This window comes from Lissotriton helveticus, chromosome 5_1, assembly GCF_964261635.1.
Source record: "Lissotriton helveticus chromosome 5_1, aLisHel1.1, whole genome shotgun sequence".
NCBI classification, from domain to species: domain Eukaryota; kingdom Metazoa; phylum Chordata; class Amphibia; order Caudata; family Salamandridae; genus Lissotriton; species Lissotriton helveticus.
The window spans coordinates 772,825,855-772,852,525 of NC_136065.1; the positions used below are offsets into that span (position 1 = coordinate 772,825,855).

The following is a 26,671-nucleotide window of genomic DNA, read 5'->3' on the forward strand; positions in this document are numbered from 1 at the left end:
TTTTTAAGTTATGAGTATTTTGGTAATTCATGAAGTCAAGCCAAAAAACACTGATGCAGCTGTAGTGCCATTTAGAAGGGTTATTAAGAGAAAGCACATGCAGCCACTCCAGTCACAGTGTGTCATATACAAAGAACATTCATATGCAGCAAGAACAGTGCAGGGCTGATAAACTTGAAAGGAGTCCCTCCACACTCTAGTTTTCTTCTAATTAGCATGAAAATGTATCTGTTTGGCACCCATGTGTGCTTACTTGGTAATATACTCAGGGACATTTCTCCATCTGGTTATGTCTTTGGCTTAATTTTTCCTGGTTCTTCCAGGTGACGCGCACTGGCTCTCACTTTTGAGGACTGACATCTATTTCTCATCATCTGATTTCCTTTCAGTGGTAGGAGAGAGAAAGGCAAAAAAGAGATAAAGTAGGAGGAAAGAGAAAGATAGGAAAACAATGACAAAAGGAGAAGGCAGGAATGAAAACTGAAATAAAGAGTGAGGAAGTATTGGATGGTGGAGGAAATAGGCTTGAGGTGGAATTAAAACCAGGCAGCCTTGGTATGTGTCAGCTTAGACAGTGCCAGTGGTGGATTTCTAAGGAAATCTTTGGCCTCTTGCACTTATTTATTTGTTTTGCAAATTAAACACTGCCAATTTTTTTAGCTTTTGCTGCCGAAGTGCTGTGTTTCTTTTATTTACCGATCCTTGTTCCATGAATGTTCTGCCTTCTGTTTTGTGTCTCCGAGGCAGTGCAGCCGGCTTTCTGTGTCAGAGCCAGGAGAATGTATTGGGGGAACAGCTGATCTCGGCCCAAAGCTAAACTTGTATTTCTTGGCTTCGGAGCTGGAGAGGTTTTAAGCTTGATGCAATAATTGGCTCAGATCCCCTGATTTTATCAGAGCTAGTGCTCTGGATCCAAGACCCAGTTTAAATAAACACCAGCTCAGGAACCACAATAATGACGTTTATTTTCTGATACCAGATACAATTTGAAGAGTGTGTAAGGGATGTGCTGGGCCTGTAGCAGCATTTTCTAGTGAATGGAACTCTAAAAAAGCCCCCCTGCGACACCGCACCATTTTCTTTTTGCTCAAAACTATCCTGCCAGGCATTAGAAAGTAGAAAAGAATGCTGTGAGGGCAAAACAGTGGATGTTCCTATTCAAATACATTCGAATGAAAAACAAAGATGGAAAGTCCGTATCTTTGTCCGAGTTGCTAGGTCTTTAACCCCTACCGCGCTACCGCGTTTTCCCGCTGTGCGCTGGAATTTAAAAAATGGCTTGTTTATGACAAAGCCAGCTCGTCATCCGCGTAGCGCAGGTAACGCCCATGACGAGCTGGCTTTGTCATTAGCGCGGAAGGGGTTTAAACAAAACTCGCCCACTAAAAGACAGAGGTTGATGTAGTATGGCTTAACACCAAAATATGTGCATTATAAACACACAGACTGAATCATCTGACCTCCTGAGGAGCTTGTGGTATTGTTGAAAGTTAGGCTGAAACCGTCAACATTATCGGCGCCCTCTTGCTCTTCTCGAACCCTTTCGTGCACGTAAACAGCCGCCATTTTTGAACACCATGGCTTCCCTGCCCTTTTCTGATAACCAGCGCGTCTCTCCCTCTCCTAGCCTCGCAGGCAGCCCCCACATGCCGACAACCCCCTGCTTGCACCTGCCTTGAGTCATAAACCCCTCTTCGGCGCTGCTCTGCCCCAGGCCCTCATCCTGTTCCCAGCGCGACACCTCCCTTCTTCCCTTTCATGATCCCCGGCCCTTAGATGCAAACCCCCTTTTCCCCGTGTGCCCGTTTGTCTTCCCCGTTCCCAGGCCGACACCCAGCTCTGCCGATACTATCCCTTGCCCCTCCCCGTGCAATAGAAAGCTTCCCTCATCAAAGGACCCCCGAGTTGATCAAAGCCCCCACCCCATGAGATCCGATCGAACCCCGCATTCCATGAATTGGCGGAATATCCAGCTGCGCGATAGTCATCACCTGCTGTGACCAGGGTGGGGACTTCTACTGTAGATATGTGTGGGAACGGGCCCGAAGGGGGATTCCGAGGATGTCTTTTTCGTACATCAAAGTATTAACAAGAATGTGTTTCATGCAATAAAGTGATTAACTTGTGTATAAGAGGCCAGGCCTCAGAGATGCGAGCAGAGCACCTCAGAACGATACCTGCTGTCCAACTGACGTGTTTCTCCTCCGGAGAAAATAAAACCTTGTTTCCTGCCTTCCAGTCTCCAGCGCCTGCCTCTTCATTTGTTAAATATCTTGTGGGTTCAAGAGGCGACACCGCCGGGCAATACTTAAGAACCTTATATTCTGGTTGGTAGCGTTCAACCCGTTTACAATTGGCGTCCCAAGCGTGGGGCCCATCAGCGACTCGTGGATCCAGTGGGAGAGGTCCTGACGACAGAGTGAACGACTGCAACGATCGGGAGCGCGCCTGTCCGATAGACCCTCGTCTGACAGCCGATCATCCGAACTTCACTGGTTCCGAACAGACCTCTCTCGAGTGATCTACGGTCCTGACTGGGAACCATCAGGAGTGCCGCGAGGATAACGGAGAAGAGAGGACGATCGGGCGCTGGATTCGGAAGACAAGAAACTGTCCATGCGGTCCGGGTAAGGTCGTGTAAACACGACAAGTTGCGAAATAATTGCTTGACTGTTTAGGAAATACTAGTATTGCTCTTTTTATTTATTTGGAGATTCGCTGTCCGCAAACGGAGAAACAACAGGCTCTCTCTTTGCAAACAGTGGAGGATAGGTAAGGCAGCCGTCGTGCCTATTTTTTTTTCTCCCCCACTGAATAATTACTTGAAACTGAACTGTTGTTCGCAAAACTATTGTTTTCTGGAGATTCTCTGTCTGCAAACAGGGAAGAGACCTCCCTTTTTGCAGATAGTGAAAGGGGTAGGTAACGCAGATCTTTGCGGACCTACTCATTCTCCCCATTGAATATTTATTGGTCTTTTTGTTATTTGATTCATGAGGTATTCACTGCCTGCAAACAACGTAGAATAGAAATATTCTGTCCAGTCTTTGCACACAGTGATAAGATAGGCAGTGCTGACTTTTTGTCCCTCGTTACGAGCCGTCATGTCTGTCTTCTCCCCACTGATTAGTAGCCTGTTTAGCCCGGACCGCCTATTAGAGATGGACCATCCAGCCCCACTGGAAGGCACCCCTAATAAGGACATGTTCACGAAGCATGGATTGATCTCTATAGCCTATAGCAAACTATGGCATAAATACACGAAAAAGGATCGAGAAAGCCAGTGGCCACTGATAGGATCCTTCGATGATGATAAAATAAAAGCGCTAGAAACAGCCCTTCGTAAAAGCAAGACAACACCCACTATGCTTGATAGTTTCGGCATGTGGCGCAAAGAAACTGAACAACGTAAAAAGAAAACTGAGAGTAGGTTGGGAAAAGAGCTGCGAAAGGCAGCCCACCTAGCCGCCCAGAAACTGGAAAAAGAGATAAAAGAAAGAGAGAAAGCTAAACAGAAACTAGAAATGGAAACATCGAGCCAGTGTCCGGTTAGAACTTCCTCCACGCTCTACCCTGATTTACCCTCGAAACAACGAGCCAACGAGGATCTGCTGTTAGGTCCTCCTATCATCTACATGCCCCCTCCATATGCCCCTTCCCAACCCCTAGCGCAGCACGCACCACCCCCAGGTGCAAACGAAAGTACCGCCACAGCTTCGGCCCCCATTGCCTCTGTGCCTGCCGAACCCTTTGTGTTAAATACTGCATCAACGACAACGTTAGGCGACCCTGAGACTCGAGGGGCTGGCCCTGCAAGAACAAACAGACTAAGCAAAGATGAGCGAGCAGGGATCGACCGGATAGCAAAAGCACTGATAGAAAGGAAGGAAGGTGAGGAGCACATCACGGATGTGTTTAACTCATATACTGGGAGTCACAGACGACATTTTACCGTACGACTGTGTTACCATATCTTGAATGCATACGAGGACCGATATCGAGACAAAGGTCCCGAGAACCTAACGGCTCTGTACCGGAAGGTCGATATCGGGGAAGAGGGCGAGTGTGATGTGTCGGACCTCCTTACGCGTACGCTTGAGGTTTTCCGCCACCTCACTGAACGAGAATCGGGGACTAAACCCGCGACACCCGTAGCAACCGAACCTCAAACTGAACAACCTAACACCATGATGCCAATACGAGAGGCTGCCCCTTACTGGGTACCACCCCGAGGTTCAGGGACTAACGATGATGCAAACCACCAGGATGCAAAAGGAAGGGTAGTGTACAACTGGGTCTACCAGCCCTGGGACCGGCAAGAGATTCTGACATTCCGGAAATCTCTGCCCGACCTACGTAAAAACCCCACTGCCTTTTATACTGAATTGGGTACAGCCCTGGGTTCAACGATTATGACCCTGGCTGACATCGACTTGTTCTTTGGGTTATGTCTACCAGCTGATGTATGGAAGCAAATCCGGAAAGTCGACCACCTTGAGCTGTTTGGACATACCTGGTCACAACTCGATGATCTGGATAAACAACGGGGACCAGGACAAAAGCCTTTGAAATCCATTCTAGACCTTCCGGATAGAATCGTAGAGAAATTAAAAACCCTGATTCCAGAAAAGAAAGTGGACTGGTCCATAGTAACAGCCTGTCGCCAGAAACCCCAGGAGGATGTATCGGAATACTTCTCCCGGTTTGAAACGGTGTTCTCTGATTACAGCGGCCAGGACATGACCACTGCAACCGGACACCATCTGTTTGTCCAGAATTATGTTAAGGGTCTGTCATCGGAGATCTCCCAGAAACTACAGGCCAGCGAGAGTAGTTGGGCAGCCTCCAAACCTACAGCTATTCTCCCAATGGCCCAATATTATGAACATCAGAAAAATGAAAACGATAGGGCAACAGAGAAAAAGAAAAAGGACCTGAAAGAGAGGGTGATGATTGCCAAACTGCAAGGGGTGACTATAGGACGAGACCAATATCGGGGAAATTACCAGACGAACGTCCCTAAGACTACATTTCCCCAGGACCGCACTCTGACTTCCTACAGTGGACGCACAGACCTTAGAGAGAACCAGTGTGCTTTCTGCAAAGGAACTGGCCATTGGAAATCCCAGTGCCCAGTTCTTTTGGAAATAATCAAAAACAGAGACCCCAGGGACATAGCAAATGGACTGAGAAATAAGGGACAACAGCGAGGGCCCCCAAATGACACGACTAACGACAGATCAGGCAGACCAAATACGTTTGATCGACCCAGGCAGAACCAATATCAGCAATCCGACTATGAGGACGCCCACGACTTCGCATAGGACAGCCAAGGGCAAGGGTGGGATCCAGTCGAGCTCTATGTTGACCAGCAGGGCCCTTACGTCACTGCTAAGGTCCTGGGTACCAAGTCTCCATTTCTGGTAGACACTGGCGCAACCCGTAGCGCGTTATCTAAACGACTGATTCCAAGGGCACCCTTGTCTGGCTCACTCATAACATCGACAGGTTTCGACGGAACGCCCTCAACTAACCCTTTGTCTGCCCCGATTCTCTTTGACGTAGAAAACAACACCACTGACACCACGTTTTTGCTCTCCTCCAATAGCCCTGACGCCATTATGGGACTTGACTTACTAAAACACTTCAGAGCGACGATCAGATGTTCTCAAGATGGAGTTCGAGTGTTTCTTTACGACAACCCCGTTCTGCTTAGACATTGCTCTCCCCAACACATGTTTTCCATCACCGACACTGACGCATCCCTGCTTGACACTCTGCCTCCGTATCTGTGGGCCAAAACGGATTCGGACGTAGGACGTATGTTGATTGACCCAGTGCACATTACTGTCCGACCAGACGCAACACTCCCAAAACTTCCACAATATCGGATATCGCCCGAGGGCGAGAAGGCATTGGTAAAGATTATCCAGTCACTGATAGACGCAGGAGTGGTAGAGGAAGTGGTTAGCAACATTTGCAACAGCCCTATCTTGCCCATCATCAAGAAACAGGGAGAGGGAGATGAGAGAGCATACCGTTTTATCATCGACCTCCGAGAGATCAACAAAGTGGTGGTACCCCAGTACCCTGTGGTCTCAGACATCACCACCATCCTGACTTTGATTCCTCCTACTGCCACCACCTTCACTGTCATCGACCTCAAAAATGCATTCTTTTCCATCCCCATCCACCCAGACAGCCGATATCTCTTCGGCTTTACCCTAAAAGCCCGCTCATATAGGTTTTGCCGAGCACCCCAGGGCTACACAGAAAGCCCTAGCATCTACAGCCAGGCCCTAAAACGACAACTGGATCAAGTCCAGTTACCCGATGGAGTGGTGTTGGTACAATATGTCGATGACATCCTTTTGGCAGCCGACACTACCCCATTAGCGGTTACCGCCACCATTCAACTCCTACACTTCCTTGCGGAAAGTGGTCACAAGGTCTCCAAGAAGAAGTTGCAATTCTGCCAACCCCAAGTCACTTACCTAGGCCACCTTTTGTCCAAAGAAGGAAGGAAACTCACTCCCGACCGGATCCGAACCATTCTTGAAACTCCTGTCCCTAAGACCCAGAAACAGGTTCGCTCCCTACTGGGCCTCACCTCCTTCTGTCGACAGTGGTTACCAAACTTTAGCCTCATTGTGAAACCGCTGCTTTCTCTGCTAAGTAAAGACATCCCCTTCCCTCTCCCTTGGACCCCTGAGTGTCAGACCTCCTTCACTGAACTAAGAGATGCCCTTTGTTCGGCCCCTGTCCTGGGTACCCCAGATTACAGAAAGCCCTTCTCCCTTTACACTCACGAAAGGGAGGGGTGCGCTTTGTCCGTCCTGACCCAGGCCACTGGCCCGAGACAACGACCGTGCGCTTACTTCTCTGCCACTCTTGACCCTGTAGCCAGGGCCTTACCTGCCTGCCTTCGAGCCGTGGCTGCTGCTGCAATCTCTATCCGACAGAGTGAGGGGATCGTACTCTCGAATTCCCTCACGGTATTGGTACCCCACGCAGTCGACACCCTCCTGAACCAAACCAAGACGCAACACCTGACGAGCGCACGACTGACCGGATACGAACTGACTTTGCTTGCACCCCATATCACCCTGAAAAGATGCACCACACTGAACCCGGCAACTCTGTTACCCTTACCAGAGAACGATCCCAATGTTCACCCTATACATGACTGCGTGACTCTCACAGACGAACAGACTAGAAGTAGGGTTGACCTCAGAGACACGGCTTTCCCTGACCCCGACGGGGAGCTGTGGGTGGACGGTTCTTGCATCAAACTCCCCGATGGCACCACTTCCGCTGCCTATGCAGTCACCACGGCTCGAGCTGTAATCGAGACAGCCCGCATCACGCAACGATCTGCTCAGGCAGCGGAACTAATTGCCCTAACACGAGCTTGCATCCTAGCAGCAGGAATCACAGCTAACATCTACACCGACAGCCAGTATGCCTTCGGGGTGGTTCACCATTTCGGACTCCTTTGGAGGGAGAGGGGATTCTTGACCTCACACGGCACACCCATTCTACACGGGGATCTAGTCTCCGCCTTGATCGAAGCTGTCCTTCTCCCCAAAAAGCTTGCGGTCATCAAATGCCAGGCACACAAAAGGGTGACGGACATTATTGGACAGGGAAACGCGCTAGCCGACATCACTGCCCGAACGACAGCTGAAAATAGGACGACCACGCGTATGTACGTGACCAGGTCACAAGCAGAAAACTGGACTGACGCTAAGGACACTATCAGAGACATTCAAACGGCTAGCACACAACACGAACTGACTGAATGGACACGGGTGGGAGTGAAAGATGACGAAGGCTGCTGGCGGACAAAAGCCACAAACAAGTGGTTGCTACCTGACTCATACCTGATTCCCATACTGACCATGGCACACTCCCCTGCCCACATAGGGTCAGCCCCCATGATCGAACTTGTCTCCAGAGTTTGGCACAATGATAAAATCCCAGATTCCGCCAAACGCCTGGTCCAACAATGCTTAATATGCCTGCAACACAACCCCGGGAAAGGAACTGTAGTACCCCGGGGGGGATTTGGGGTCCCAAACCACCCATTTGAAGTCCTGCAGATGGACTACATCCAGCTAGACAGGTGCCAGGGCCTACAATATGTACTTGTTGTGGTGTGTGCATTTAGCAAGTGGGTGGAAGCATATCCAACCCGTGACAACACCGCTATGGCCACTGCAAAGGTACTGTTAAAGGAATTTTTTCCCCGTTACGGCCTCTGTCGTATCTTATGGAGTGATAATGGCCCCCACTTCATAGCCGAAGTTATCCAGCTCATCTTAAAGGGATTGGGCATAAAACAAAAATTTCATGCAGTCTTCCACCCCCAATCTGCCGGACTTGTTGAGCGACACAATGCCACACTAAAGCTTAAACTGGCCAAGATAGTGGCTACCACGGGTCTGAAATGGCCAGACGCCCTCCCACTGGCATTACTATCGATGCGCTCTACTCCCACCCGACATCACTTAACTCCTTATGAAGTTGTCTTCGGTCGACCCATGAGTGTCTGGTCTGCCCCAAAACCTACCTCCATTCATGACGTCCCGGACGTCCTAATGTCTGATTACCTGTATAAATTGACTGAAACTCTGTCTGTCATTCATCAGCAGGTGCAGCAGGCCATCCCCGATGCTTCCAGGGGTCCGGGCCACACCATCCAGCCTGGGGATTTCGTGCTGATCCGAAATTTTCAGCGATCGAAGAGTTTGGAACCCCGGTGGACGGGCCCCTGGCAAGTGTTAATCACCACCCGGACGGCTCTTCGTGTGGAGGGGAAACGGCACTGGCTGCATGCACACCACTGCAAGAAGGTCTCTCCGACCCTAGCCACGACGGAAAACATCGACAACCAAGAAGAGCTCCTGAACAAGGACCGACCGTCACTGGCCTGCTATCCGGATACTGAAGCGCTTGAACTTTCAAAATTCTCTGATCCCACTGTGCCATCTAGAGAAGGGTATTTCCTGCGTCGAAAGGAGGGAGCTTCGGCTAAGTAGGCCACGGACCGAGTTAAAATCTCAGAACAGTGACCTAGACACAACCAAGGGTCACCGGGAGAGAACTAAACAAAGTCTGTGGTTCTGCCCGCTACCGAGCACCTCGAAGATGATGGAAGCGCCAGATAAGAAGATGATGGAAGCAACAGGAAATACCCGCTACAGAAACCCAAGAACAGACAAACTTCACAGCTCAAAGACAATTGTACTCTTCATCACAATCCTCTTCTGCTTTCTCCTCATGACCACGCTCTGGATTATGGAGGAACATGCACCTGCTCACGAAGCATTCCTAACCACTGCTCAGCCTACCACCATGAAGGAACATTATCTGATTTCGCTCTCTCTTCAACTAAGAGAAAGGCGAAAGGAGTTTTGGAATAACTCTTTCGTGCAGCTACTTCACCAACACAATCTTGCCACCAATGCCACCAACTGCTGGATCTGTGGGTTGCTACCCCACGCCACTGGACACTCGATACCATTCATCCCTTCACCTTTCTCTGTTCACGGCTCCTGCCTTGCTTGGCTGATCCTCCTGCAAGAAAGCTATAAGGACAATGCCACCTCCAGCAGAACCGCAGCGCATTTTTCTCACGGGGTCGGGCGGAACAAAACAAAGACACACTTCTGCCCGCTGACCCCCCACGACTCAATCCACGTGGACATCCCTGAAAAGGAACGAATCGAAATGCAGGTGTTTAACAATCCATCCAGACCCACCTTCTCTTATCTGCGGAAACGAACGGCTGCCACTCTGACTGTAGCCCTGTCGGTCATCAACGTCACAGGCCACATGTGTGTAGAAGGACTTGGGACACAGCTGGTGGGCCACAGCGCCTGCCGCTTCACCAGAACTTTGGATTCCACGGATCCACCATCCTTTGTGTCATCCCCAAACATGTACTTTGTCTGCGGCACAAAGGCCTACACCTGGCTCCCCAGAGGCTGGGGGGGCACTTGTTTCATCTCCTTCGTCCTTCCCCCGACTTATGTGGCCCCAGCGGATCACCATAGACAAAAACGAGCCAAAGACATTGAGCAAGCCGACTCAACAGGAGCGCAGTTCCTCGATGCTATGAAAGGACTCGTCCCCCTCTGGGGCCCGATGGCGAACAGCCGCGCCATCCGACATCTAACTCAGGCAGTTGAAACAACCATGAACATCACAGCTGGTATCTTTGCTAACAACACTGCCGAGCTCCAAGCGGTCCGTCTGGTGGCTCTTCAGAACCGCCTGGTTCTAGATGTGGTTCTGGCGGACCGTGGAGGAGCATGCCGCATTATTGGGTCCAGCTGTTGTACATACATACCGGACAACTCACCCTCAGTGTACAAAGCCATCGAACACCTTCACAGACTCTCTTCGGAAGTCCACCAAGAACAAGAAGAATGGTCGCTTGGTGGTTGGTTCTGGGACACCGTTAAGAACTGGGGCTGGAGACTGCTCACCATTATCCTGATTCCTGTAGTTGTAATATGTGGTCTATGCTTAGGAATTCAATGTCTGCCACCTCTGTGTTCTTTATGTGCAAGTTGTATTTTCCCCAAAACTACGGACTTTGGAAGCGAACGCGTGAGGGCATTGTATGATACCGAGGTTAGGAATTTGATGAACATTGACATTGAGTAAGCAAGTTGGCTAGATATGTTGAAAAGGGAGGACTGTTGAAAGTTAGGCTGAAACCGTCAACATTATCGGCGCCCTCTTGCTCTTCTCGAACCCTTTCGTGCACGTAAACAGCCGCCATTTTTGAACACCATGGCTTCCCTGCCCTTTTCTGATAACCAGCGCGTCTCTCCCTCTCCTAGCCTCGCAGGCAGCCCCCACATGCCGACAACCCCCTGCTTGCACCTGCCTTGAGTCATAAACCCCTCTTCGGCGCTGCTCTGCCCCAGGCCCTCATCCTGTTCCCAGCGCGACACCTCCCTTCTTCCCTTTCATGATCCCCGGCCCTTAGATGCAAACCCCCTTTTCCCCGTGTGCCCGTTTGTCTTCCCCGTTCCCAGGCCGACACCCAGCTCTGCCGATACTATCCCTTGCCCCTCCCCGTGCAATAGAAAGCTTCCCTCATCAAAGGACCCCCGAGTTGATCAAAGCCCCCACCCCATGAGATCCGATCGAACCCCGCATTCCATGAATTGGCGGAATATCCAGCTGCGCGATAGTCATCACCTGCTGTGACCAGGGTGGGGACTTCTACTGTAGATATGTGTGGGAACGGGCCCGAAGGGGGATTCCGAGGATGTCTTTTTCGTACATCAAAGTATTAACAAGAATGTGTTTCATGCAATAAAGTGATTAACTTGTGTATAAGAGGCCAGGCCTCAGAGATGCGAGCAGAGCACCTCAGAACGATACCTGCTGTCCAACTGACGTGTTTCTCCTCCGGAGAAAATAAAACCTTGTTTCCTGCCTTCCAGTCTCCAGCGCCTGCCTCTTCATTTGTTAAATATCTTGTGGGTTCAAGAGGCGACACCGCCGGGCAATACTTAAGAACCTTATATTCTGGTTGGTAGCGTTCAACCCGTTTACAGTATAAGATGCATTAAAACTGTGGTTTCAGGTTCTTTCTGAAAGTCATGCAGTTTTCTGCTGTGTGGATCTTAGTAGGACGAGAGGTCCATAGCTTGGGACCGTGAATGCTGAAGTAGCATCCACATTTATAGATCCAGCAAGCTATTGATACGTTGACTCAATATTTGACTTTTGATGGAGCATCCTTGAGATTAGTGCTTTGTTTGTTTGCTGAGGTATTTGAGATGTTTAGGTGGATGTATTTGTGTGTGATGCCGATGGTCGTTATATATGCATCTGTGTTGACATGGAGCCCTTGGAGTTCATCAGGACAGTTAGGGAAGTCAGATGCAGGGTTTCTCATAGGCTATCTGTCCTACCTCAAATTAAGGGTGATGGTGCTTATGTTAATGATTAGTCAGTGTATTGTTCTCTTATTAATTAGTGTTCCAATGGGACAGAAGTGAGCAGGAATTTTAGAAGGAAGAAGTGTTGATAAAAACTGATCCCTGATCACTCCTGAATGTCTTCTGTCACAACTGAGTCAAGGATGAATGCTGGGCCTTAGGCTGGGAGGTGGAGTAAAGTTGTTGACTATGGTATTGTAGTCCATTTGTACTGAGGGTTCCACTTTTTCTCCAGCTCCAGCCAAGATTGACTCCCAGTGAACCCCGAGCAACATCTCTAAGTCAAAGTTTTAACTAGGCAGGAGCGGCAGAGCTTGGGATGCAGTACACTTGAAAAGTTGGGGCATTACCTATCAATTAGATAATCTGATTGGGGAGTGGGAGGTGGCTATGCAGAGAGTTCACCTGACAGAACCTACCTTCTGCTTCCTTCAGCAAGGGGATTTGAACTTTTGGATTTCCAATATTGCAGAGCTTTGACTAGAAATTAATAAAGGAAAACTAACTCTTTTGACAAATCTTTGCTATTATTTTTTGCCAAACGTATTAATCAAAATGGCTTTAATTTTCCTTGTTCAACATTACTTATGAACATACTTGTTTAGAGTACTATTTGTCAACAGCCTCAATCTAAGATAGTGAGCAAATGGCCTTCTGGCAGGTTCTGGACTTTGTTTGCCTCTTGACTTCAGTCGTCCTAACCACACACGGTACAAAGCTAATATTTTCTTTCTTTTACGAAGTTTATATAGCGCAAACTTGACCCGAAGGTATCGGGTATCAGAGCGCTTTACACGAGCACCAGTTGCGTTATACGAGGACACATGATATGAAACATTAGCCCCATTCAGCATAGTTGCTTTTATTGTAGGTTGCTAGCAATATTGATACAGGAAATGTTTTTAGATTGCGTAAATCAATTTGTATATGAGCATTTCACTTCTAACTATCCCCAATGTGATTGTCCCCCTTACAATGTAATTTCCTGATTTTTCTGGTTGTACTTTTGAATAATCAAATTTTGTGTGTACTTTTATGGTTATTTGCTTTTAACCGAATAAAGTTAATAATGAATGTATGAATGATAAAGGACTTCCTAGGTCCCTATAAAGTCTAAACACTCGTTTAGAGAAAATTATGACAGTGTCCCAAAAGGAGATGACAGTAGAAAAAAAAGGCCCTTTGAATTTGGATTCCCACTACACGAGTTCGATACTGGACGCAACCACTAAGTATCACAACAAATGCTGTAAATAAGCAAGTTTAAACAACACCATACAGTAATCTCAATTACGCTAGTATCTATATTAAAAATAATGTCAATTTTTGTGACAGAAAAAAGCAATGCAGAAGTTTTTTTAAAAAGGGTAAACACAAGTTTATTACACATTTACAGATGATGGAAGCACAAGATTCATACAAGTTCAAAATACATCATAATACACAACAAAATCATAAAATGTTAAAAATGTTCATGGGAACACAGGTCGACGCTGCGTTTCGGTTTAAAAAACCTTCCTCAGGACAGTGTCTACAAAGAAACATAATATTACTACAACATAATGAAAAAATGTGTACATTCGTGAAATTTTGTCTAGCTGTCACACAGTTTAGTAAAACGATTTTATTTTTACAGGTTATGACAGTATACTAGCATCAACGTTGCAAGGATTTGCCATTTGGTTAACATCCTATACAATTATGTTAAGCCGTCCTTTATACTAGTGGTTGTGCCAATGAAGTCGTGGGGTTGAGTTAATTCTATAGTCATGTCTCTAGGTGTCCCTGATATTGGGAGACCTGGTCACTTGTTCAGAGTGAGTTTCTATATTCCCCAACCTATGTTTTGGAAATATCTTACCTCAGGATATCCGTTGCGATATAGATCTCAGCTGTTGATTCTGAGGTCTAGTGTCTGATAGACAATAGTGTATGTGTCTTATTTTTGGTCCACATCCACAGATGCTGTAGTCCCAGTTATTCGGGATATGATATTGTATGCCTTAATCTATAAAAGCAAGGGTGGAGAGTAGTATATTATTTCGACCCCACTTTTGTTTGTATAATGAATGAACAAAGAAGCATTGATAGAATTCATACCTTAAATATAAGGTCCGTTAAATTTTCACTGTATCGGAGGGGCCACCAGTGAGGATGCGTGCACCAATAGATGCGCGTGCACTGAAAGTAAAATGAACGAAATGTTCTAGTAAGTAGTGCAGAAATTTATTTTAGCTGCCAAAGATTTACCCTCTAGGAGATAGGACTTACCAATGATACTGCTTGTGTAATCTCTGTAGCCGCGTGCTAAATGTGCTTCATCGGCTATCTTTGGTCATCTCAATTTCTAAAACATCTGAAAGTCAATAGAAACCATATCCAAGTTTGGTTATGCTGTTAAGATTCCACATCGGGGTTACGGAATGTTAGCTTGTGGCGAATAATTTAATGCGGTACGCCATCTAGAATTGATTCACAGACCTCATAAATGGGTGCCTACTGGTACCGTAACAGTTATCGGTATCATTAATAGTCATGTTCGGTGGTAGCCTATGTATTTTACTATGTTTTTTACTACGATGTCTACCGGCCCGAGGGTACCTCTATATCTGATATTAACCGGACATTTGGTGGTTACAAGTCCTGCGATAGTTAGAGCGCACATGTTATTATAGGGCCGAGATCAGGGTTTAAACATTATCATCAGCCCTAAATGTTTAATTAACAAGACTGGATATATGAATCCGAAAAAGACATCTCCTTTTTTTTATTTAAAAGTAAAATGTTATGGCATAGACCTTACACCAATTCCTCACATAAATAGTACCCAACGTTGCTCATTAATACAGTGTAATATCTAAGGATTCTAATAGAGCGGGAATTTATCTTAGCGTTTGTCTCTTAGTTTGCTTGACAGTTATCTAATCGTTGCCTAGATTTAGCCTTATACTGCTAATGTTTTACTTACTTGGATAAAAACGGCTGGCCTCCCTGCTCCTCCGTATACAGCTCGTTTAGACACGAAATAAAACTTCATTTTACCTGCAGTGGTTATTTACATAGACAATAGGTTTTCCTGAACGCATCACTTCCAGAGCTGAATGTTCCCACTGTCCAGCAGAGGTATTGTACCCGACAGTCAAAGCTTATATAGCAAAGGATGATTTTATGCACGAACTCTAGCTCTCTTGCTCGAGATGTGGCCAGACCTTTCCTTTCAGATACAATCCAGGCATTGCATGCATGCGCTATGACAGAGGGGTACAAAAATATTGCTGGGGGAGGGGTGGCGCTAGTTACTTCTAGTCTCACTCATGCCATGTGCACTGCTCAATGGCACATAAAGGTTCTACTTTTTCTGCCAGCTTTTATTTACATTGCATTACTTAGTTACTGTTCTTAAACATCAGGAGTTCAATTCACAAAGCTTTTTCAATTGGTCAAATGTGCACATAATGTTTGATGCGCTGAATGCAAAACTGCATTGAATCTCGGAGACTTCCTTGAATCTGCGTGCACGAGGAGCTGTCACTTATGAATGTGTAACTTCCACGTGGTTTGAAGATATTTCTGGTGTAGTGGGTGTTCCCACATGAGTGTCGGGGGCGATGGGTGTTAGGCAAAGGCAATCCGAATGAGGACAACTCCCACAAAGTTGTAACTGTGTGATTATTCAGAAACATTTGCTAAGTCTTTCCCACATGTATCCAAAACTTCTCAACTCACACCTCAGTGACCCGGGGGTAAGTGGTGTAGAAACCGTGGGCAGCAAATAAAGTACCAATATTTATTGTCAGTGTGGCTGGGAAGAATTCATATGGAAAAATGTTTTCCATGTGAAGAAGGTAAAAAACTATCTGTGAATTGTCCTGTTTCCTAACGCTATGTCAGCATGTTTTCAACAATGAAGACAAGATGCATTATAAGGGTTAAGTACACAGGTATTTGCCAAAAAAAGGACTACATTCTGTCCAAAAGGTTACGTATATTTCTTCAACCAAGCATCTTACCTTCTGTCGTTCAGCAATTGATGTTCTCCATAATTGACTGCAAGAAACCGCTCTTGTTGCACACTCCAGAATTTCTCGATGCCCAATTAAAGCTGATCTATTCCTGTTTCTGGGTCTATGAGGTATGATCGTATTTCCCATGTCCCAAGAGAGCTGCATTGGTACCTCCTTGAAGACAGAATACATTTCAGGATGGTCTGCAATATCTTAAAAGCATTGCTCATACTGCAACCTAAATGTCCCTACACCTCACTACAGTTATTCGGTGCCAATAAAAATCTAAGAAGCCTTTACAACCAGAGTCTGAAAATTAAAATCTTCATAAATCAGAAATCAAGCCTTATCGGGTGAAGCAACCTGCCTTTGGAGCGCCCTCCTAATCAACCTGGAATGTACAGCGTTCCTTGCTATTCTGAAGAAAGGTCAAACACATCTATTTAATCAGTACCATGAGTAATATTCACTTTATTCGTTTCTCAGGTATTCGTGACCACTGCTGACCAACGTTTATAAGCAATTTCTACAGCATTTCTCCTTAACTCTCTCTCTCACCTGTGCTTCTTTCCTCTTATGTCTACTGCATCAGTCACGCTTGCTATTCTTTCTCACTCTCCGTCCCAGTCACAGCTATCTTTCTTGTCACAAGTTTTTTACTTCTATTTCTGCTCTTCTTCCCCTCCCCCTACTTCATAGTGGCTGTGCCGCTGGCACCACAAAGGCAAGCCATTGGCGCCTGTCCGTGACCGCGACCAGCGCCGGGGACTCTGCCCCTACTACTCAGCAACCCTCCGCGCACTCAACCCTGGATGCAACAACTAACCGCTCTCGGGCCGATCATCACCCAAGGCCCATTCTCATGCTGCCACTGCCGCCACACCTTCCCCCTCCTCCAGACCCAGACCACCACAGTTATTGCCAACTCACTGGACGACAGCACACCCAAACCCTGAGCTGCATCCTTCTCAACATACGCTCCCTGCACAGACACACAGTAGAAATCTGGGACCTCCTCAAAACACCCTCTCGCCCGACATCGCCTTCCTAACAGAAACCTGGACCAATGCCAGCTCTGCACCCGGCATCGCAACTGCCATCCCCAACAAGTTCAAGATCTAGAGGAAAGAACACCCCAACCACCCTAGAGGAGGCCTCGCCATCATCCACAAAAGCTCTCTCTGACTGACAACCTCCATCTTGAACGACTACTCACCCCCTATGGAACACATCCACTTCCAGACCCAGAACAACTCTATGTGGAACTCTCGCCTACAGTCCTCTCGGACCCCACACCCCGTTCACTAACACCATTTCAGACTACATCGCACCCCACGCCCTGCCTCCATGGACTACATACTGCTTGGAGACCTGAATTTCCACCTTGACACCCTCAGCGACCCCAGCTCCACTGCTCTCCTAGACAACCTCGCCAATCACAGGCTGAAGCAACGCGTTACCACCCCCACGCACAAGGCGGGACACACACTCTACCCCATCTTCGCCGGAGGAATCAACATTCGCTTAAGTCACACCACGCAACCCCTCTGGACGGACCACCACTGTGTTCACTTCTCCTTCTTGAAATCCATTGCACACAAACCAATGCCATGCCCCTGAGCAGAAACTGGACCAACGTCACCTCCGCCCTCAGCCACACTCCTCCACCCACCACGGCCGACACCAACTCTGCAGCCAAAGACTCCACAAATGGATCACTGACAGCGCCAAACACGCTCGCACCCCTCCAGAACTCTAACAGGCAACACACCATGAAAGCCACCTAGTTCTCCACGGACTTCTGAGAATCCAAACACGCGTGCTGACGACTACAGAAAGCATGGGGGAACAGCAAAACCCCGAAAGCAATCCCTGCCTACCAGACCGCCACTACAGCACACCACCAACTCATCAGATCTATGAAGAGGAACTTCATGTAGGACAGAATCCTGTCCAACTCCGCAACTCCAAGGAACTCTTCAACATTATACAAAAATTCACCAGACCCCCAGCGCAACCTCTGAAGTCCCTCCCTCTTAGGACCTCTGCATCAAAATCAGCTCCTTCTTCCACCACAAGATCAGGACTCACTAAGACAACTTGAATTAACAGAACCAAGGCACCGACCCTACGCCTTCCACCAACAACTCCACTCAGCTGACAATCCTCGCCTGGTCCCCTGTCACCACAGAAGACACCGCAAAGACCATGAGGAGCATACACTCCGGAGTACCCACAGACCATTGCCTGCCACACATCTTCCACAGGCCCACCCCTGCCATTGTACCAGAACTACTATGGACAATCAACTACTCTCTTGAAACTGGCATGCTCCTCGATGACTGAAAACACACAGAAGTCAAACTCCTCCTCAAGAAGCCCTCCACAGACCCAACAGACCTCAAGAACTACAGGCCCATCTCCCTCCTCCCCTTCACTGCCAAAGTCACCGAGAAGATAGTCAACATCCAACTGACAAACTTAATAGAATTCAACGACATCCTCGACACACCTCAATCCAGCTTCTGCAGCAACCCCAGCACCGAGAACGCCCTCTTAGCTGCCATGGATGGCATCCGCACATTCCTCGAACAAGGCCACACTGCAGCCCTAATCCTACTAGATGTCTCAGCAGCCTTTGACACCCTATCCCGCCCTACACTAGCCGCCAGACTCTACGACGCAGGCATACAGGTAGCTGCCCTAGGCTGGATCCGCTCCTTCCTCACCGGCTGAACTCAAAGAATCAGACTCCCGCCCTTCCTCTCCGAACCCGCAGAGATCAGATGCAGACTACCCCAAGGATCCTCCCTCAGCCTCACCCTCTTCAACATCTACATGACCCTCTCACAACCATCGTTAGAAAATACGGACTCAGCATAGTAACCTACGCCGACGAAACCCAGCTCATCCTATCCCTTACCAAGGAACCCAATATCACCAGGCTCAATTTCCAGGAAGGAATGAAGGACGTTGCAACCTGGATGAGCAGCAGCTGCCTGAAGCTCAATTTGGAAAAAGCCGAAGTCCTCATCCTCGGATCCACCCCTTCCGTGTTGGACAAAACCTTGAAGGCCCCCTGCCCTTGGCACCCCCCCCTACTCCCACGGACCACGCCCACAACCTCAGCATCATACTCAACTCCACCCTCACCATGAACAGACAGATCAATGCTGTAGCCTCCACATGCTTCAACACCCTCCACATTCTCTGCAAGACCTTCAAATGGATCCCCCAAATCCAGGAAGACTGTCACCCACGCACTCATCACCAGCAGGCTGGACTACAGGAGCGCCCTACATGCCAGAATCAACAAATCGCTACTTCACAAACTTCAGACCGTCCAGAACGCCGCAGCCAGACTCGTCCTCAGCATTCCACGACAAGATCACATCACCCAGCACCTACAAGACCTCCACTGGCTCCCCGTCGAAAAAAGAGTGATCTTCAAGCTGCTCACACATTCCTACACAGCCTTCCACAACACCGGATTCCAAAACCTCAACTAAATATTATCTTGCTACACTCCCAAGAGAAACCTCCGCTCTGCTGACCAGGCCTTGGCCGAAATCTCCCACATCCACAGAGCCAGAACAGGAGGCAGATCCTTCTACATCCCGGCCTAGACCTGGAACAAACTCCCCCTCAGCATCAGACAAAGCCCCACATTGCAAGCATTCAGGAAGAGCCCCAAGACCTGACTTTTTGAATGACCGGCGCTGCTCGAATCCCCCTCCCCCCTCCTTCCCCCCCCCCCCCCCCCCCCCCGAGCCTTGAGACCCTGGGTGAGTAGTGTGCTCTATAAATGCCTGATTGATTGACTGATTAATCACTTCTTTAGAATGGATTCTTTGCATGCCAATTGTTGTTGCTTTTACAAAGCACTGGTACCTGCTGGGTTAGTGGTTATTTATAGAAATGTTAAATTAAAAGTAGCATAATTCCTTGTCCTTACACATGCATTATGAATCAGGTACAAAGATGTGACTCTGCTCAGTGCACAGGTGTACACATAGGCATTTTTAATAATGGCTTCCAAAACGTTTCGTTGCTGCATCACTTTGTGTGCCCATATCATTACTTAATCTCTTTCAATCTAATAAGCATTACATTTTTCTAAATTTAGCTGATCTACCTTTTCTTCATCTAAGTCTTTCTTTTACAGCCTTTTTGTGTAGGTAAATATCATGACCATCTAACTAAAGTTGTCAATAGAATTTGTTTTAATTCTTATACACTAGCAAATACAAATACAGATTTAGATACTGGTGTACTATCGAATGTATTCTCAACTAAATAAAGGCCAGCTCAAGATTCCAGCGAGAAATGTGGAGTCAGAAGCTGCTCAATGAACACTTACCAGCTCTTAAGAGAAGTTACAATCTTGCCTTCTTTCTTAGGCCTTGATTTCAAGTAGTATGTACAATTCTGGCATGTTTGGCAGTACATCTAATCGCCATATTGGAATTCTGAGTTTTGCAATCATTACTTCACTTATATTTTCTTCCGTATATTTAGCCAGGTCAAACCTACTGAAATGTAGCTGTGGGGTGAGGCAGGGGACAATCCCTGTTAAATACTGACACATGCAGATGTATTGATTTGCTCAAGTTATTCCCCAATTTCCAAGAGGCATTTTTGGATTAGGGGGTATTTACTGCATCCAGGAAATACCTCATCCTAATGCGTCATTACTTACCAGGAGCGGTAAATATTTACTGCATCTTTGTGATCTGTAAGTAAATTGGAGTTTCTGTTCTAATTTGACCAGAGTATCTCTTGGACTATAGGTTCACCTTAACTATCATGTAAATGCACTCTACACAGCAGTGAAACCTTAACTGGCTTGGCTTATGTGGTCCTTGTTTTGGTTTCAGGTCATCTTCAGTTTGGATGATGGAATCTAACAGAGAACACTCAGAATTCGCAGAAGTTAATTCCTCAGCTTCTTTGCACTGTTTCAGAAGTCCACATCATCTCTGCTCCCAAAAGTTCGCCATCTCCACGGAGAGTTAGGATCATTTGGTTTGCTGGCACGCTGAATTTCTGAGGCCTCTACCTTCAACTCCTGGATATGAATGCTGGTGCCCATTATTCATCTTTTTTTGGAGTGAGTAGACAATAAAGGGCTGTATCTCAGCTTCTTCAACACTAAAATAAATGTATTTATGTATTGACGTGGTATTTGGATAGCACAAATTGGGCAGAGCGCTGTATATGGCTAATGGCAAAGATGCTGTTGGACAGTTGCGGCTCCTGTAGGTAAGCACGGTGGGGCGGGGCGGGCGAGGGTGACAAGTTGACAAATGAACGAATAGGGGAAATAAATCTTATTCCGTCATCTGTCGACTCTCCCCTGCCCAGCCCCGCCCAACAGCACTTACCTACAGGAGCTGCATCTGCTGTTGGACTTGGCTCTCTCTGCAGGGTCACCCCCAAACCTTTTGCTTTCAACCCTCCTGTTTTCAGAACCGTTTTTTGTTGCCGTTTAGTACACTGTGCATTTTACCACTTCTAATCAGTGCTAAAGTGTTTGTGCTCTTCCATTAAAACATAGTATATTCGACTTACACCTGATTGGTACAAGTACTTTACTTGTAAGTGCCTTATATATGGTACCAGGGGTAACCAGGCACTGTAAATGAACCGCTACTAAGATACTAAGAGGCAGTAGCACTGATTGTGCCATCCACTAAAATTAGCCTTTTAAAACCTGCCTTACGCCTGTCATTACAGCCTGTATGCAGTTTTAAACTGCTAGTTCAACATGGCAAAAAAAACTTTGCCAGGCCTAGACCTCCCTTTTCAATACATATAGGTCACCACATGGTAGGCCCTAAACAGCCCCTAGAACTGGATGTATTGTTGGTAAAGGATAGGACATGTGAATTTAAGTTTTACATGTCCTTGTAATAAAAAACTCCCAAATTCAGTTGTCAATGCTGTGAGGCCTACCCCTCCCGTAGGATAACATTGTGTTAAGTTATCACATTTAATAGGTGCTAAAATTTGATTGAGAACAGGTAGAAATATCATGTTGACTCAAATGAATCGCAATTTTAAATACTTTCTAATGGAAAAGTCAGACTTTTGATTGTAATTTTGGAAAATTCACTTTTAGAAAGTTGCCACTTTCCTGCCCTAAGCTTTTTGATGCCTTCTAGGAGTTTCTAGTTGCCTAGGCCTGTTAAATGCTCCCCCACCAGTAATGCAAATTGGGCCCAGACAGTAAACAATAGGACCTGGGTGGAGCTGGGAGAGGGCCATCCTGCTAGGATAGGATGGGCGGAGCTGATCCCTGCCCCGCTTACATTTCAAAGGCTGCCTCGAGCACACTCACAAGAATCTGGACACTGATCTATTGTCCCCCCAGACCTATTGGAGCCTGGGCAGGAAGGAAGGAAATTCCAGAATCATCTGCAGAGGGCAATCTTAAGAAGTTTCATCCACTTCAAAGTTGGCACCTGATAAAAAACTAGGACCCTCATAGTCACTCTTCAGTTTACTCGGGGACCTGGGGATGACCCCCCAGACGTTCTGCCTAGTTTTCTTCAGAGGACTACCCTGCTGCTTGAGGCATGCCTTGTTTTTCAGAGGACTGCTCTGCTGCTTAAAATCTGCCTTGCTGTTTGAAGGAGAGAATATACCCTTGAACCCAGAACGACCAGAGTGACTCCAAGAGTGAGATGGTTGACCTCCTGTTCTGAGATAAAGGGACACAGCAAGCTCCATAGGCCTCCTTCCAACTGCCCCATTGAGGTGCTGCAACTGGCCTTGCCTGGACCTGCAACTGGACCTGCCTAGACCTGCAACTGGAACTGTCTGAGCCCTGCTGGCATCTGCTGGATTGAGTTTCTGGTTCCAAGAGGTGCCCCCCAGGTCTTTGACCCCTGGTTGGCATCAGTTGAACCCCTCCTGTGGAATCCTGAAGTTGTGAACTCTGCATGCAAGACTTTGAAAAGGTAACTTTTTTCAGCTGGACTAACCTGGTCCCTGTATCTGGCCCTCCATCCATCGCAGTCAGCCTGATTGTGTAACTTTGTCCTGGTATAGCATGACTAGATATCCACAGTTAGCGCTTTCCGCTTCTTGGTGCTATTTCTACTTAAACCTTTAAAATTGGATACCTCCGGTTCTACTGACTGGATTTTTGTCAGTTTGGTCTTATTTTTTTTTAAACTAATGTTTTTATTAGGACTTTTCTTTGAAAAAAGAGATCAACAATACAGCCTTGCATTGCCATCTAACTGAGGGGGAGCGTTTGCCGTTGTATGTATTCTCTGCTAGAAGATAGGCTCCTACTCTATCCCATGGTGGACAAGGCCATCTCACTTACGTATAAAAAGTTAATAACACACCCGGTCCATTGGGACCATTACGTGAGGCCCGGGAATCTGATCTTGGGCTCCTTGAAGATAACGACTGGGCGGAGGCCCTATAGAGGCCCAGAGAGAAAGTGGTCAGGGCACGGTTTCACCTGGTTCAGCTCTGGATTCTCCATCGTTCCTATGTCCCCAGAACCTTGCAGCATAGAATCTGGTTTAGTGGGTCAGACTAGTGTATGAGGGGTTGCAATGAGACAGGGATGTTCTTTTACATCCGGTGGGCGTGCCCATTGGTACAGCAGTATTGGGAAGCCACTGCGCGGGTTATGTCTGAGGTGGTGAGCTCTGAGGTCCCTTTGGATGCCAGATGGTTTATCCTGGGAGTGACAGGGGAGGTAGTGTGGCCCAAATGGTCTACTATTTGGCTAGCGCTGGCCGGAGGGGTGTCCAAACGAAATGTAGATAGATTGTGGGGGCCGCAGAGATTCCGTCAATAGAAGTATGGGAAAGGGATCTTGATTGGTGTCAGTGAGCTGAACATGTGGTGTACCAGAGCAGAGTGTGCCCACTTAAATGGGAAAATATCTGGGAGGCATGGATGGCTTTCAGGGGGGATTTATGAACTAATTGAGGGGTATGGTTCGTAGGGGTACTGGGGGAAGGGGGTTGGGGGTCCACTGGAAGTGCCTCGGACTATTACTGGCCTAAGGGTATGACATTCGCTGTATACTGTACTATCACTGCTCCGCTGGCCCACTGCTATGTGTATTATCTCATTACATGGAAAGCTTTATTTTGTTAATAAAAAAGATGTTTAACAATACGGCATAGATGCTCATATAGAAGAATGAATAATAGCAGCTGTTGTTAAACTTAGCGAACGTTACATGCGTAAAGCATTGGCAGTTGGAGTCCCAGTAGAGCATTAAATCCCATCATGAAATACGAAAACAAGAATCTAGTCGCTTAACAGGGTGCAGGGTCAGATGTAATTAAAGTGAGTAATGTGGATAACTGTGAGTGGTTGGGGCAAGTGGGGTAGTGCAAAATATCAGAGTTGGGAATTCAGTGGCCAGTATCATAGTCAAGGTATGGCAAGGAGGTGTTTTGCGGGGAGATGGGATATGCGGAATACTACGTCCGTGGAGTCTTGGGTGGCGTATAACAGTGGAGAGGAGAGCGTGCATCTAAATGGCTCCCGCAGAAGAGGCCTGCAAAGCACAGTCCAGGGGTCAATTTGGTTGCATTTTATTTATTAAAATTCATACTATTTTTTCTAAATTGGTTTAGGATCTGATCTCCCAGAATACTGTCCCACTTAAGAAGTTTTGGTTTTTATCAGCAATACCATAACCAGTCACAAACTATGCAACAGTATACCCAGCTCTTAAAAAGTTCCAAAATGTGTGTGCTCAGCTTGAAGACCAGCCTACCCTGCCACTTTTCTGTGATGAAGGTGTTATCTGTATTGTAGCTGACATTTTTATGAGCAATCAAGTAGATCTTTATCCAATGATGGGTATTTTCCACATGCCAAAAGTTGCATTGTGGTGTGCAAGAAATAATCTCAGTGTATGTGGCATAGACGATGCACTTATAGAGGCTGAAATCTTTGGAAGCAAAACTGTACAGTGGGTATTCATCGGAACTTATTATGTTTGTTTGTTACAAGTTATGCTCATCGTATCTGAGGCTATAGAAACATTGCAATGGAATGCTTTCTCGAACAAGAAAGAGAAATTAGGTTTTGCATATCTTATCTCAGGAGTGAACAAAGCACAGGGTGCACTTCATTCAAAAGACATAGTGCAGCCAGGCAATGTTAATTGGGGAGAGGAGTTAGCCTAACGGCTAGGGCGATCGACCTCGAATCTGGGGGAACCGTGTTCGAGTCTCAACCATGATGCTGAACATCCTGTGAATCACTTAATATCCCCTTGCCTAACGAAAAATTAGTGTGTCCTCATGTAACGCAACTGGTGCTATGTAAAGGGCTCTGATACCCGATACCTTTGGGTCAAGTTTGCACAATATAAAACTCTCTAAAAAAAATTACACTCAGTACAAAATCAGAAACCCTGAAAAACAAGTTCTTAGAGTTTGTCAAAGAATATGAAAAAAAATAAGAACTTTGCAAGTACTGGGGAAATGTTTTACACATGATAGTTCTAGTGAAAGCCTTGGTACATGCTGATCGGGAAGGTGATTGGGAGCGGCACATGAAGAATGCGGAGTCACTGTGTTTTGTTAATTCAATTGCATTAATTACCTGAGACCTGGGTCCTGGTATTTGGAAAGAGTGAAGAAGCTAGCGGTGAAAAACCATCCCTCCACTTATAATTCATTCCAAGACATTTTATGGCAAAAAGCACAGAGAGGGAAGGTTCAATGCTTTGGTTCCAGATATGAAAATGGAACAGAACGATCCAGATACCACAGAATAGCTCAAAGAGAAATGTTGGTCAGACACGTAAAAGTGGATATGTTGCTCACTGGCAGCTAGTTTACCATGAAGTCCTTTCTATTTGCAATGTTTTCAGAGAGATGACAAATTGATAATTAATGGACTATCTTAAAACTCTTCCTCACCACAAATTTGTGTGAAAGTGAGGGGAACATTTTAATAAACATGTTGACAGCCTTTTTCATTTCATGCAGCAGCTAGGAAACCACGTTAGAATGACTGAGCCTGTACGACTACACAATTTCATGACCAAACAATATGTGGATAACAATATAAAGACATGTCTACTAGATGTCCTGGAACATGGATCGAAATGATACGAAAAACTGAAGCAGGAGAGATTATCATGATATTAGAAGTCCTGATGATGTCCGTGTAGGATGAAATGCGTTGGCTGGATGAATTGGATAATGTACCTTTGTGTTGAAAAATTGGATTGAATAATACATTCTGATTTGGCTTTCCAATTAAACAAGACTCCCTTGGGATTTTCTTGGTTGGATACACAGAGAATGTACAATATATGAGCGCACTGCTTGAAACGCTATAATTATTTGGATGAATCACAGGCTGCTTCTGTATAGATTGATTGTAGTTATTGTTGGTGGCCCAGTAACTCGTCCCGGAAGTATCAGGACTGGGCAGGGCCAGTGCTGCCGAGCTGAAATGCGCATGTGTCTTTGGTGGCCGCCTTGGGATGGCCAGCCCGACATGCGCATTTTAAAGGTCTCTAATCTATCTGTATTAGGCAGCTGGTTTAAAGACAACACAGGCCTCCAGTGCTCTTAAGAGCACCGAGAGAGTCTGCTCTATCCAATCCTGGTGTTGTTCTGATGCTGAGAGAGCAGTGCCAGGATTGGGTAGTGTAGCTTCCTGATCCAGAGCTTCTAGGAGGAGAGAGAGGCTCGTGGA

At 46.7% G+C, this 26,671-nt stretch overlaps 1 protein-coding gene across 2 annotated transcripts in view; it reads left to right on the plus strand.

Annotated features, from left to right (window-relative positions):
• The window catches only part of CHST3 (carbohydrate sulfotransferase 3), a 257,102-nt gene that overhangs the window by 172,918 nt on the left and 57,513 nt on the right, over positions 1 to 26,671 (plus strand). Inside the window, exon 2 of one of the 2 annotated variants that reach the window (XM_078643246.1) lies at positions 20,848 to 21,080. The exons of the other annotated variant lie outside the window; for it this stretch is intronic. The gene's annotated coding sequence lies outside the window, so the exon portion shown is untranslated. The remainder of the gene's footprint in view (positions 1 to 20,847; positions 21,081 to 26,671) is intronic. 2 annotated transcript variants of the gene reach the window in all.